The sequence below is a fragment of the Amphiura filiformis genome, chromosome 18, assembly GCF_039555335.1.
Source record: "Amphiura filiformis chromosome 18, Afil_fr2py, whole genome shotgun sequence".
NCBI classification, from domain to species: Eukaryota; Metazoa; Echinodermata; class Ophiuroidea; order Amphilepidida; family Amphiuridae; genus Amphiura; species Amphiura filiformis.
Genome location: NC_092645.1, coordinates 23,021,069 through 23,035,353, shown reverse-complemented (window position 1 = coordinate 23,035,353; position 14,285 = coordinate 23,021,069). Strand labels below are relative to the sequence as shown.

General features: G+C 36.3%; 1 protein-coding gene across 1 annotated transcript in view; it reads left to right on the top strand.

Moving 5' to 3' along the window:
- LOC140139408 (uncharacterized) overlaps positions 1 to 13,950 on the top strand; it is a 52,149-nt gene extending 38,199 nt beyond the window's left edge. The window contains exon 6 of the mRNA XM_072161171.1: positions 13,398 to 13,950. The gene's annotated coding sequence lies outside the window, so the exon portion shown is untranslated. The remainder of the gene's footprint in view (positions 1 to 13,397) is intronic.
- The last annotated feature ends 335 nt before the right edge of the window (positions 13,951 to 14,285 follow it).

Genomic DNA, 14,285 nt, shown 5'->3' with positions numbered 1-14,285 from the left:
ACTTTGAGTGTTTAGTTGTCGTATGGGAGTCTCCGGCTTCGGGCCTGCCGGCCCTGCGGCCTTGATGTTTTTTGTTGATGGTGGGGACAGCGGTCACACTAGCTTTCTTGCCTTGCGGGGCCCTTTTATATTGATACCGTTTATAACAATATTATCGTGATGTGCGCTAATAGTGCACATCATGCTATTAGCGCCTGCAAAGGTGAGAAATTTTTTAGAACATTTGTGCAAATGATACGCTATTTGGGATAAAAGCGCTATAAGCACATCTTATAGCGCCTATAAGCATGTTATGCTATTAGCGCTAATAACGTACCTGATGCTAATGAGTGCTATTAGCGCTATTAGCACACCTTACGCTATTAGCGCTAATGGCGCACCTCGTGCTAATGAGTGATATTAGCGCTATTAGCGCAAATAGCGCTAATAGCACCTACCATCCGTAGAAAATGGTCAATTTTAAAATTTGCAAACGATACACTAATGAGCGCTAATATCGGTATTAGCACACACTACGCTATTAGCGCTAATAGCGCTAGTAGCAGACCTTACGCTATTAGCGCACCTTGCGCTAATGAGTGCTATTAGTGCTATTAGCACATAATACAATGAGTTGTAAAATCGTTATTAGCATACCTGTCGGTATTAGCGCTAATAGCGCTAATAGCACGCCTTATGCTATTAGCGCTAATAGCACATCTCACGCTAATGAGTGCTATTAGCGCTAATAGCGCTAATAGCGCTAATAGCACCTACCATCCGTAGAAAATGGTCAATTTTAAAATTTGCAAACGATACACTAATGAGCGCTAATATCGGTATTAGCACACACTACGCTATTAGCGCTAATAGCGCTAGTAGCACACCTTACGCTATTAGCGCTAAAAGCGCACCTCGTGCTAATGAGTGCTATTAGTGCTATTAGCGCTAATAGCGCCTACCATTTGCAGAAAATGAACAATTTGCCACATAATACAATGATTTATAATATCGTTATTAGCATACCTGTCGGTATTAGCGCTAATAGCGCTAATAGCACGCCTTACGCTATTAGCGCTAATAGCACATCTCACGCTAATGAGTGCTATTAGCGCTATTAGCGCTATTAGCGCTAATAGCACCTACCATCCGTAGAAAATGGTCAATTTTAAAATTAGCAAACGATACACTAATGAGCGCTAATATCGCTATTAGCACCCACTACGCTATTAGCGCTAATAGCGCTAGTAGCACACCGTACGCTATTAGCGCTAAAAGCGCACCTCGCGCTAATGAGTGCTATTAGTGCTATTAGCGCTAATAGCGCCTACCATTTGCAGAAAATGAACAATTTGGCACATAATACAATAAGTTGTAATATCGTTATTAGCATACCTGTCGGTATTTGTGCTAATAGCGCTAATAGCACGCCTTACGCTATTAGCGCTAATAGCGCATCTCACGCAAATTAGTGCTATTAGCGCTAATAGCGCTAGTAGCACAAATTGCGCGATTGAGAGCATTTTTAGAACTTTTGCAAGTGATATGCTAATGAGTGCTAATAGCGTTAGTGATGAAAATAGCACGACTCGCGCTAATAGCGCTAATAGCACGCATTACGCTAATGGCCGCTATTAACGATATTAGCGCTAATATCACTTACCTTGCCGAGAACAGTTTTAGCACTTTTGGTAATAGCGCGCAATTGGTTCACCACAATTAGCACGAAATAGCAGAGGTTTGCTATTATCACGCTATCGGCGATATTAGCGCTATTAACGTGGAAAAAGCAGCAAATTGCAAATACCGTGCAATTTGCAAATTTGCTAGTGAGCAGCGCTAACGCGCTAAATAACCATCATCGCACCTTTATCTTCAAATTCTTGAGACATCGCTAATTAAAATCTATACTCTCACAGATTTCTTTATTGATCATAATTATTTTTGTTAAAATTTGAACCGACGTAGGTGTCATCTGAGATTTTAAAAAGGGATAAGGTGCAGATTTTGTAAGTAAAAAACAGGCGACAATGGGACTCGAACTCTAGATCTCGTGATCACAAAGCATTAACAAAACCACTATACACTGTAGGAGGGCCGTTGTTAGTTGTGCAGATTTATTTATAATAAGTATAACGCTAACGGTCGACACAATCAGTTTAAAAAGAAATCAATGTAATTTTCTTTCTTTAAATTTTGTCGACCGTGGGGAAGTTAATGAATCCAAATTCCAAATTTATGTTTACAACCCTAAATACATTGCCAACAAATATATTCGGAGTAAACCGATAAAATTATGTCTATTTGATACGTTTCAGTTAAGTTTTCTATCACGCCACGGACCATACGTACATTGAATAACTTAATATACATTATAAATCGATTAACTGTTCAGAGAGTTCCTCGTGTCGCAGCGGTAGAGGCTGTGACTTGTGAACTATAATAGGTTATAATGATAGCCATGAGTTCGAATCTTCTGTAGTGCTATTTTTTAATAATATTACTTTTCCTATCCTCTTCTGTACGATATGTTTAAAAGCTTTTTTTACCTCAACTTCTTTCTTTCTTTCTTTCTTTCTTTCATTCTTTCTTGTTCCTATTGTCAATTTACACTTTTTCTGAATTGTGTAGTTATCCAAATTTCTTTATACACACCTTGCTCCTAGCGAGTGTGGCTCCATACTTACATGTTAGCAATATTCCAAATTGGCCGATGTTTTTGCCCCCAAGCACTAAGTATGATATCATACTTATCGAAAGGACGATACACACAATTCCCCTAGTAAGTATGTTTTCATGCTAAACAAATACGTCTTCATACTTATAGCAGAAAACATACTTGGCTCATGCCTATATTAAATCATACTTCAATAACAGTTTGCATATCTGAAGTCAGCAGATTGCATACTAAGCTAGCTGAATATTAAGTATGGTTTCATGCTTATCAAAAGGCTTATCACACCATGCCCAGCTAGTATAATTTCATACTTATAGCAGAAGACATCATTGACCAAACACATTGTAAAATATTATTTCGATCAACAAAAATCTGAAATCTATTCTGTAGAAGTAAATACTAAGGAAAAATAAAATAACGGGATCAAAATAAAAAAAAAAGCATGTAGTATTCGAACCCCTGCGGTTAACTTTTCCCGTTTAAATGGTACGCGCTCTACCAATTGAGCTATTTAATGATTCTCGATTTGTTTGGGATAATTTAGACCATATCAATGTATGAGTTTTACGGTATGCAGACACAATAAAGATTTTAATACTATGTCTCTATAATGTTTACTGGCTTGCATACCGTGCAATTTTCTATTTATGTCAAGTTTTGGAATCTAATTTGTGAAGAACAGGTCTGAATACCGTGGTTCTCTATTCAACAAGCCAATTATTATTGCATAAAACAAGTGGATTAGTTTTTAACACTTTTTATTCGTTTATAATGAATCTATAGTACAAAGGTGCACGTAGAATAACAACACCTCAATAGCTCAGTGGATAAGGAGACTGACAGTTAACGGAAGGGCGTGGGTTCAATTCCCGGCATTTTTTTTTTTTCTCCATTTTTTTTTTGTTTTAATTTGCTTTGGCCTATGAATAGGTCTCGTTGTCCGAGTCGTGGGTTCAGCCGCGTAACATGGGGCGCGCTTCGCGCGTCCTAAGCCGCGTAGCTGCCTCTTTGTCCTAGGAAATGAGCCAGTTCTAGGTAAAGACAATGTACGTGTGCATGGAGTTCGATAATGAACGATAAACCAAATCATATCTATTCAAATTCTTGAGACATCGCTAATTAAAATCTATACTCTTACAGATTTCTTTATTGATCATAATTATTTTTGTTAAAATTTGAACCGACGTAGGTGTCATCTGAGATTTTAAAAAGGGATAAGGTGCAGATTTTGTAAGTAAAAAACAGGCGACAATGGGACTCGAACTCTAGATCTCGTGATCACAAAGCATTAACAAAACCACTATACACTGTAGGAGGGCCGTTGTTAGTTGTGCAGATTTATTTATAATAAGTATAACGCTAACGGTCGACACAATCAGTTTAAAAAGAAATCAATGTAATTTTCTTTCTTTAAATTTTGTCGACCGTGGGGAAGTTAATGAATCCAAATTCCAAATTTATTTTTACAACCCTAAATACATTGCCAACAAATATATTCGGAGTAAACCGATAAAATTATGTCTATTTGATACGTTTCAGTTAAGTTTTCTATCACGCCACGGACCATACGTACATTGAATAACTTAATATACATTATAAATCGATTAACTGTTCAGAGAGTTCCTCGTGTCGCAGCGGTAGAGGCTGTGACTTGTGAACTATAATAGGTTATAATGATAGCCATGAGTTCGAATCTTCTGTAGTGCTATTTTTTAATAATATTACTTTTCCTATCCTCTTCTGTACGATATGTTTAAAAGCTTTTTTTTACCTCAACTTCTTCCTTTCTTTCTTTCTTTCTTTCTTTCTTTCTTTCTTTCTTTCTTTCTTTCTTTCTTTCTTTCTTTCTTTCTTTCTTTCTTTCTTTCTTGTTCCTATTGTCAATTTACACTTCTTCTGAATTGTGTAGTTATCCAAATTTCTTTATACACACCTTGCTCCTAGCGAGTGTGGCTCCATACTTACATGTTAGCAATATTCCAAATTGGCCGATGTTTTTGCCCCCAAGCACTAAGTATGATATCATACTTATCGAAAGGACGATACACACACAATTCCCCTAGTAAGCTAGTATGTTTTCATGCTAAACAAATACGTCTTCATACTTATAGCAGAAAACATACTTGGCTCATGCCTATATTAAATCATACTTCTAACAAAATATTTTTTTATTTTTGTTTTTTGAAAGTCTATTTTATTTTTCATTTGAGCATAATCTAGCAGTTGATGTTATTGTTGCAAACTGTGCGCACAGTAATAAAACAATAATTTGTTTAAAATATTTTGTTTTTCTGATGACTTGCAGTTAATGTAAGATTTCTATTTGTGTGGCTATAGTGTAAATGATGATGACGACGACGACGATGATGATGATGGTGATGATGATGGTGATAATGATGATGGTTTAGATGATGATGATGATGATGATGATGTTGTTTTTGTTGTTGTTGTTGTTGTTGTTGATGATGATGATGATGATGATGATGATGATGATGATGAGGATGATGATGATGATGATGATGGATAATACAACTGATGTCAGATGATTAGAGTCGTGATGGTGACGATGATGGCAGTGATGAGGGATTTAATTTAGTATGAAATTCTCACCCCCCCCCCCCTCCCGCACCCACCAGTCAATGTTGTTTTGATACTGAGACAGGAACGGACAATTGGTCTAGTATTGGCTCCAACATTGCTTTGGGGGGGGGGGGGGTGCAAGCAATATGAAACATTAATGTTTGCCACTTATGTTACTTGTAATGTTTAAACAAAGAGCACGTTTCTATGGTATCACTCACAGCATGGAAATAGTAGACATGCTCACATTTTCGGCAAGCCCCACGTGTCAAGGCCAAATCGACTTTTACAATGTTTATTGAAGAGATAAGATATGCATAATCTTAGTTTGCGAGAAGATAAGAGGTCAAAGGTTTCCATGTTAAAAATAGAATTACATGCTAGGCATGTTTGTTCCTCTTTGTCGTTTGTGTATTAATTATCATCATCATCATCATCATCATCATCATCATCATCATCATCGTCATCATCCAACCCATTCTCATTCTTATTTTGTACATATGATACAAATGGTCAAAGCAGTTAAAATGTATATATGATACAAATTAGACCATGCGCAAGAATGGATGCGCAGTAGTCAAGGATCATCATCATCATCATCATCAAATTATACGGCAGTAAATAGCGCCCTCTGTTGATCAAAATTCACTTTAGTAAGTACTTTTTAAGAGAGTTAATAAATATTTGAGTTAATAAAGTGACACTATAAATTATGAAAAGCAGAATTTTGTTAAGTTAAAAACTGAAATGAGGTATGGGGCTGGCTGGGGGTGGCTACGGGGCGTTAGCTCAAGGACAATATTGTTCAAGGTTGCGCCGCAGGCCTATAAAGAAACAATGTTGCTCCCAATACAATAGCAAACAAGCTTAAACTGTAAATTAGCCACCAATAGAGGGCAGGGCCTGAAGAATGAGGGAAATTATGGGGTAAAAATGTAAAAAAAGTACAAAGTGTGAAATGGGTGACGGGCTGTCTCTAAGTATGGATATGGGTGACAGGCTGTCGATAACAGAATCCCATTTTCGTTATCGACAGCCCGTCACCTAGTAGAGACAGCCCGTCACCCGTAAGGTTACGCTAGCCCTAACCCTAACCCTAACGCTAACCCTAATCCCCTAACCCTAATCCTAACCCTGACCCACTAACCCTAACCCTAACCTCCTTACCCTAACCCTAACCCTAACCCTAACCCTAACCCTAACCCTAACCCTAACCCTAACCCTAACCCTAACCCTAACCCTAACCCTAACCCTAACCCTAACCCTAACCCCTAACCCTAACACTAACACTAACCCTAACCCTAACCCTAACCCCTAACCCTAACCCTAACCCCTAACACTAACCCTAACCCTAACCCTAACCCTAACCCTAACCCTAACTCTAACCCTAACCCTAACCCTAACCCTAATCCACTATCCCTAACCCTAACCTTAATGTAAAATTGACCAACAGTAACCTTAATGTATAAAATTGGCCAACAGCAACATTAATGTAACACAGAGGGCGCTAATTACTGCCGTGCTAAATATACAAAATAAGCATCATCATCACTTCAGTGAAATGCGCAGAAGTCGGATTTTTCTTAAAATGTAATATATTTACATTTTAATCTTTCTATTGCGCATGCCTTAAAATGTATCATATAAACAAAATTAGGTGTTCACGATTTGTAACATATATACAATTTAGCTAGAGAATGACTTGCATCATCATCATCATCATCATCATCATCATCATCATCATCATCGTCATCATTATCATCATCGTCGTCGTCGTCGTCATCATCATCATCATATCATCATCATCATCACCATCATCATTACCTGACTACTAGCCACAACTGAAACCCATACCAAGGAAAATAAAATATCAATTTTGCTGCAAACCATCAGAGAAAATTAATATACAAATATTTAAAATCGTGTTTTATTACAACGTATCTAATAGTAATAGGAATTTACACACAACCATGACAACTGCTAAATTAAGCTGAAATGAAGAAAACATAGACTATAACAAAGTCTAAAATGAAAATAAATGTTGTTTTAACAGTTTGCATATCTGAAGTCAGCAGATTGCATACTAAGCTAGCTGAATATTAAGTATGGTTTCATGCTTATCAAAAGGCTTATCACACCATGCCCAGCTAGTATAATTTCATACTTATAGCAGAAGACATCATTGACCAAACACATTGTAAAATATTATTTCGATCAACAAAAATCTGAAATCTATTCTGTAGAAGTAAATACTAAGGAAAAATAAAATAACGGGATCAAAATAAAAAAAAAGCATGTAGTATTCGAACCCCTGCGGTTAACTTTTCCCGTTTAAATGGTACGCGCTCTACCAATTGAGCTATTTAATGATTCTCGATTTGTTTGGGATAATTTAGACCATATCAATGTATGAGTTTTACGGTATGCAGACACAATAAAGATTTTAATACTATGTCTCTATAATGTTTACTGGCTTGCATACCGTGCAATTTTCTATTTATGTCAAGTTTTGGAATCTAATTTGTGAAGAACAGGTCTGAATACCGTGGTTCTCTATTCAATAAGCCAATTATTATTGCATAAAACAAGTGGATTAGTTTTTAACACTTTTTATTCGTTTATAATGAATCTATAGTACAAAGGTGCACGTAGAATAACAACACCTCAATAGCTCAGTGGATAAGGAGACTGACAGTTAACGGAAGGGCGTGGGTTCAATTCCCGGCATTTTTTTTCTCCATTTTTTTTTGTTTTAATTTGCTTTTGCCTATGAATAGGCCTCGTTGTCCGAGTCGTGGGTTCAGCCGCGTAACATGGGGCGCGCTTCGCGCGTCCTAAGCCGCGTAGCTGCCTCGTTGTCCGAGGAAATGAGCCAGTTCTAGGTAAAGACAATGTACGTGTGCATGGAGTTCGATAATGAACGATAAACCAAATCATATCTATTCAAATTCTTGAGACATCGCTAATTAAAATCTATACTCTCACAGATTTCTTTATTGATCATAATTATTTTTGTTAAAATTTGAACCGACGTAGGTGTCATCTGAGATTTTAAAAAGGGATAAGGTGCAGATTTTGTAAGTAACAAAACAGGCGACAATGGGACTCGAACTCTAGATCTCGTGATCACAAAGCATTAACAAAACCACTATACACTGTAGGAGGGCCGTTGTTAGTTGTGCAGATTTATTTATAATAAGTATAACGCTAACGGTCGACACAATCAGTTTAAAAAGAAATCAATGTAATTTTCTTTCTTTAAATTTTGTCGACCGTGGGGAAGTTAATGAATCCAAATTCCAAATTTATTTTTACAACCCTAAATACATTGCCAACAAATATATTCGGAGTAAACCGATAAAATTATGTCTATTTGATACGTTTCAGTTAAGTTTTCTATCACGCCACGGACCATACGTACATTGAATAACTTAATATACATTATAAATCGATTAACTGTTCAGAGAGTTCCTCGTGTCGCAGCGGTAGAGGCTGTGACTTGTGAACTATAATAGGTTATAATGATAGCCATGAGTTCGAATCTTCTGTAGTGCTATTTTTTAATAATATTACTTTTCCTATCCTCTTCTGTACGATATGTTTAAAAGCTTTTTTTTACCTCAACTTCTTTCTTTCTTTCTTCTTTTCTTTCTTTCATTCTTTCTTGTTCCTATTGTCAATTTACACTTCTTCTGAATTGTGTAGTTATCCAAATTTCTTTATACACACCTTGCTCCTAGCGAGTGTGGCTCCATACTTACATGTTAGCAATATTCCAAATTGGCCGATGTTTTTGCCCCCAAGCACTAAGTATGATATCATACTTATCGAAAGGACGATACACACACAATTGCCCTAGTAAGTATGTTTTCATGCTAAACAAATACGTCTTCATACTTATAGCAGAAAACATACTTGGCTCATGCCTATATTAAATCATACTTCAATAACAGTTTGCATATCTGAAGTCAGCAGATTGCATACTAAGCTAGCTGAATATTAAGTATGGTTTCATGCTTATCAAAAGGCTTATCACACCATGCCCAGCTAGTATAATTTCATACTTATAGCAGAAGACATCATTGACCAAACACATTGTAAAATATTATTTCGATCAACAAAAATCTGAAATCTATTCTGTAGAAGTAAATACTAAGTTAAAATAAAATAACGGGATCAAAATAAAAAAAAAGCATGTAGTATTCGAACCCCTGCGGTTAACTTTTCCCGTTTAAATGGTACGCGCTCTACCAATTGAGCTATTTAATGATACTCGATTTGTTTGGGATAATTTAGACCATATCAATGTATGAGTTTTACGGTATGCAGACACAATAAAGATTTTAATACTATGTCTCTATAATGTTTACTGGCTTGCATACCGTGCAATTTTCTATTTATGTCAAGTTTTGGAATCTAATTTGTGAAGAACAGGTCTGAATACCGTGGTTCTCTATTCAATAAGCCAATTATTATTGCATAAAACAAGTGGATTAGTTTTTAACACTTTTTATTCGTTTATAATGAATCTATAGTACAAAGGTGCACGTAGAATAACAACACCTCAATAGCTCAGTGGATAAGGAGACTGACAGTTAACGGAAGACATCGCTAATTAAAATCTATACTCTCACAGATTTCTTTATTGATCATAATTATTTTTTGTTAAAATTTGAACCGACGAAGGTGTCATCTGAGATTTTAAAAAGGGATAAGGTGCAGATTTTGTAAGTAAAAAAACAGGCGACAATGGGACTCGAACTCTAGATCTCGTGATCACAAAGCATTAACAAAACCACTATACACTGTAGGAGGGCCGTTGTTAGTTGTGCAGATTTATTTATAATAAGTATAACGCTAACGGTCGACACAATCAGTTTAAAAAGACATCAATGTAATTTTCTTTCTTTAAATTTTGTCGACCGTGGGGAAGTTAATGAATCCAAATTCCAAATTTATTTTTACAACCCTAAATACATTGCCAACAAATATATTCGGAGTAAACCGATAAAATTATGTCTATTTGATACGTTTCAGTTAAGTTTTCTATCACGCCACGGACCATACGTACATTGAATAACTTAATATACATTATAAATCGATTAACTGTTCAGAGAGTTCCTCGTGTCGCAGCGGTAGAGGCTGTGACTTGTGAACTATAATATAATGATAGCCATGAGTTCGAATCTTCTGTAGTGCTATTTTTTAATAATATTACTTTTCCTATCCTCTTCTGTACGATATGTTTAAAAGCTTTTTTTTTACCTCAACTTCTTTCTTTCTTTCTTTCTTTCTTTCTTTCTTTCTTTCTTTCTTGTTCCTATTGTCAATTTACACTTCTTCTGAATTGTGTAGTTATCCAAATTTCTTTATACACACCTTGCTCCTAGCGAGTGTGGCTCCATACTTACATGTTAGCAATATTCCAAATTGGCCGATGTTTTTGCCTCCAAGCACTAAGTATGATATCATACTTATCGAAAGGACGATACACACACAATTCCCCTAGTAAGTATGTTTTCATGCTAAACAAATACGTCTTCATACTTATAGCAGAAAACATACTTGGCTCATGCCTATATTAAATCATACTTCTAACAAAATATTTTTTCATTATAGATTTTTGAAAGTCTATTTTATTTTTCATTTGAGCATAATCTAGCAGTTGATGTTATTGTTGCAAACTGTGCGCACAGTAATAAAACAATAATTTGTTTAAAATATTTTGTTTTTCTGATGACTTGCAGTTAATGTAAGATTTCTATTTGTGTGGCTATAGTGTAAATGATGATGACGACGACGATGATGATGATGATGGTGATGATGGTGGTGATAATGATGATGGTTTAGATGATGATGATGATGATGATGTTGTTTTTGTTGTTGTTGTTGTTGTTGTTGGTGATGATGATGATGATGATGATGATGATGATGATGATGATGATGATGATGATGATGATGGATAATACAACTGATGTCAGATGATTATTAGAGTCGTGATGGTGACGATGATGGCAGTGATGAGGGATTTAATTTAGTATGAAATTCTCAACCCCCCCCGCACCCACCAGTCAATGTTGTTTTGATACTGAGACAGGAACGGACAATTGGTCTAGTATTGGCTCCAACATTGCTTTGGGGGGGGGGGGGTGCAAGCAATATGAAACATTAATGTTTGCCACTTATGTTACTTGTAATGTTTAAACAAAGAGCACGTTTCTATGGTATCACTCACAGCATGGAAATAGTAGACATGCTCACATTTTCGGCAAGCCCCACGTGTCAAGGCCAAATCGACTTTTACAATGTTTATTGAAGAGATAAGATATGCATAATCTTAGTTTGCGAGAAGATAAGAGGTCAAACGTTTCCATGTTAAAAATAGAATTACATGCTAGGCATGTTTGTTCCTCTTTGTCGTTTGTGTATTAATTATCATCATCATCATCATCATCATCATCATCATCGTCATCATCATCATCATCATCATCATCATCATCATCATCATCGTCATCATTATCATCATCGTCGTCGTCGTCGTCATCATCATCATCATATCATCATCATCATCACCATCATCATTACCTGACTACTAGCCACAACTGAAACCCATACCAAGGAAAATAAAATATCAATTTTGTTGCAAACCATCAGAGAAAATTAATATACAAATATTTAAAATCGTGTTTTATTACAACGTATCTAATAGTAATAGAAATTTACACACAACCATGACAACTGCTAAATTAAGCTGAAATGAAGAAAACATAGACTATAACAAAGTCTAAAATGAAAATAAATGTTGTTCAATATCTTCATACAGGTCGGTAACATCACCAGGGTCCAAAGATTTTCGCGGCGCGAAATCGCGCAAAGTGCCGCGAAAGTTTCTTTTCTCTGCGCAATTTCATTGGCTCCGCGAAATTCAAGATTTCCGCACAATACACTATGAATTGTTGGATTGTGAACAAAAATGGTATTTTGTGTGTGAAGCGCCATATTAATGTAACTATTTGCTAATCTGTCTCGTTGCCTACTTTCGCTTATTTTCACCTCTTTCGATGCTCTTTGTCAGGCCATTTGAAGTCAGGATTAGCCCATGCTGCTTTTTGACGTGAATAATGTCATAATCTAAGTGACTATTACGTGAGAATGTATGATTGTGTTCCATAACCTTGAACGGAACACGGTTCAATAAGACAGGTCTGTAGTTTTCAGGGCTTCATTTCTCTCCCATTTTGTAGATTGTACTGACGTTGGCTTCAGACCACTGATGCGGAATTTCACCTTCATCAAAGATTCTCTTGGAAGAATTTGGTAAATATTGGTAGAAGTTCAGTCACCTCCATCTTGATCAGCTATGTTGGAATGCCGTCAGGTCCAGATGCCTTATTTGGATTAAGATTCTGGAGGTACTTAAGTACCCCTTCTTCCTGAAAAATCAGCTTCTTGGTGTAAGGATTGTTGCTACTGCCAAAATTTGGAATGGTAGTATCTTCCTTTGTGAAAACACTGCTGAATTGGTCGCTGAACGACTCAGCCTTATCTTTGTTGATACAAAGCATTTTGTTGTTCACCTTGAGAACTGGTAACTCCCCTTCATCCTGGCGAAGCTTCTTGATAAATGACCAGAACTCTTTGGCGTTGTCCTTAAGAGAGCTTTCAACGTGATCTTTAACATATTCCCTTCTGGCGTAGTTGAGATTTCGTCTAAGGTCTTTCGAGTAACGTTTGTACCTTTTCCAATAAGCATGATTTCTTTGCTTAAACGCTTCGCCTTGTTTAAGGCCCTTTGTTTCTTTCTACACAACCTTCTGTGCTCCTCTTAAACCATGGCAGACTCTGCCTTTACCAGACCATTTTTGATGGAACATATTTTTCCATGACGGTTTTGAGTTGTTTCTCAATGGCGTCTCATTTCTCTTGGATAGTTGTCTCAGTCAATTTGTCGTAAGTTTCCTGGAACTGAGTCATGGCCTCTTAAATTTTGTCTAAGTCAGATTTGTTTTTCAAGTAGACTCTGCGGCCGGCGGATTTCTTATTCATTCTCAGCTAGTTCAAGTCAAATTCAAGTCATACCACGCTATGATTACTCATACCACGTACTACTTCTACAGTCTTAATAGAATGTGAAATCGTTTAACTGATTTTTTCAATCCAGACATTTACTGCAAATACTGATTCATCCTCCGCGGCTACTATCTCGCTCCCTGAACCAAGAAATGCACGGATTCTGCGCATCATTCCTACGGCATGGTATCAGTATGATGGGTGCCCTCTTCGCCTGGAAGTTGTTGGCTGCAATTAAATGCATTATTGATGTACCAGTCTGCAGATAATAGTCCATTTACAAAGTATATGGTTTACATATGTCATGTAGGTTGTGTGATTAAAGTTTGTAAACAAATTATTGATTTGCTGAAGATCTTGAAAAGAGTTATGGCCCCTCTGAAGGTCACACAAGGGTCAAATTTCAAAATTGATTAGATTTTGTTCGAAACCACATCACTGGTCAGAACGATTTATAAAAAGTATTGTGAAGTCTATCTACGATGTATGGTTCTCTAGTTATAAACAAGAAAGGTCAAAGGTCGCAATTAGGGCCCCATATGGGTTAAAAACTTAACAAATGCTAATTGAAAATGATTTTAACCGAAATGGTTTTAAATTGTTCGTCTTGCAAAGGTAATTGAATTTCAGAATAGTTTGACTTATCTAGGATATATCCTTACAAAGGTAATCGCCAAATAGGTCAAGGTCAAAACTTCATTAATGGTTCAGAAAATGTATAGATTAGCCTATCTGCGACGTACGTATAGGTCTTGAGTTATGAGCAAAAATGTCAAAGGTCGTACATTTTCACTCGCTTACTTATCCAAACGTTATTTGAATTAGTATCAAAAATCATACAATTAGACATTTTTTTTATGAAGATCAGAGTGTTTTGGCCCCTGTGGAACTGGTATCAAAATTCACACAATAAGAGACCAGTTAAAAAAATAAAAATCGGAGTGTTTTTAAGGTTTTGATCCCTCTTGAATTGGTATCA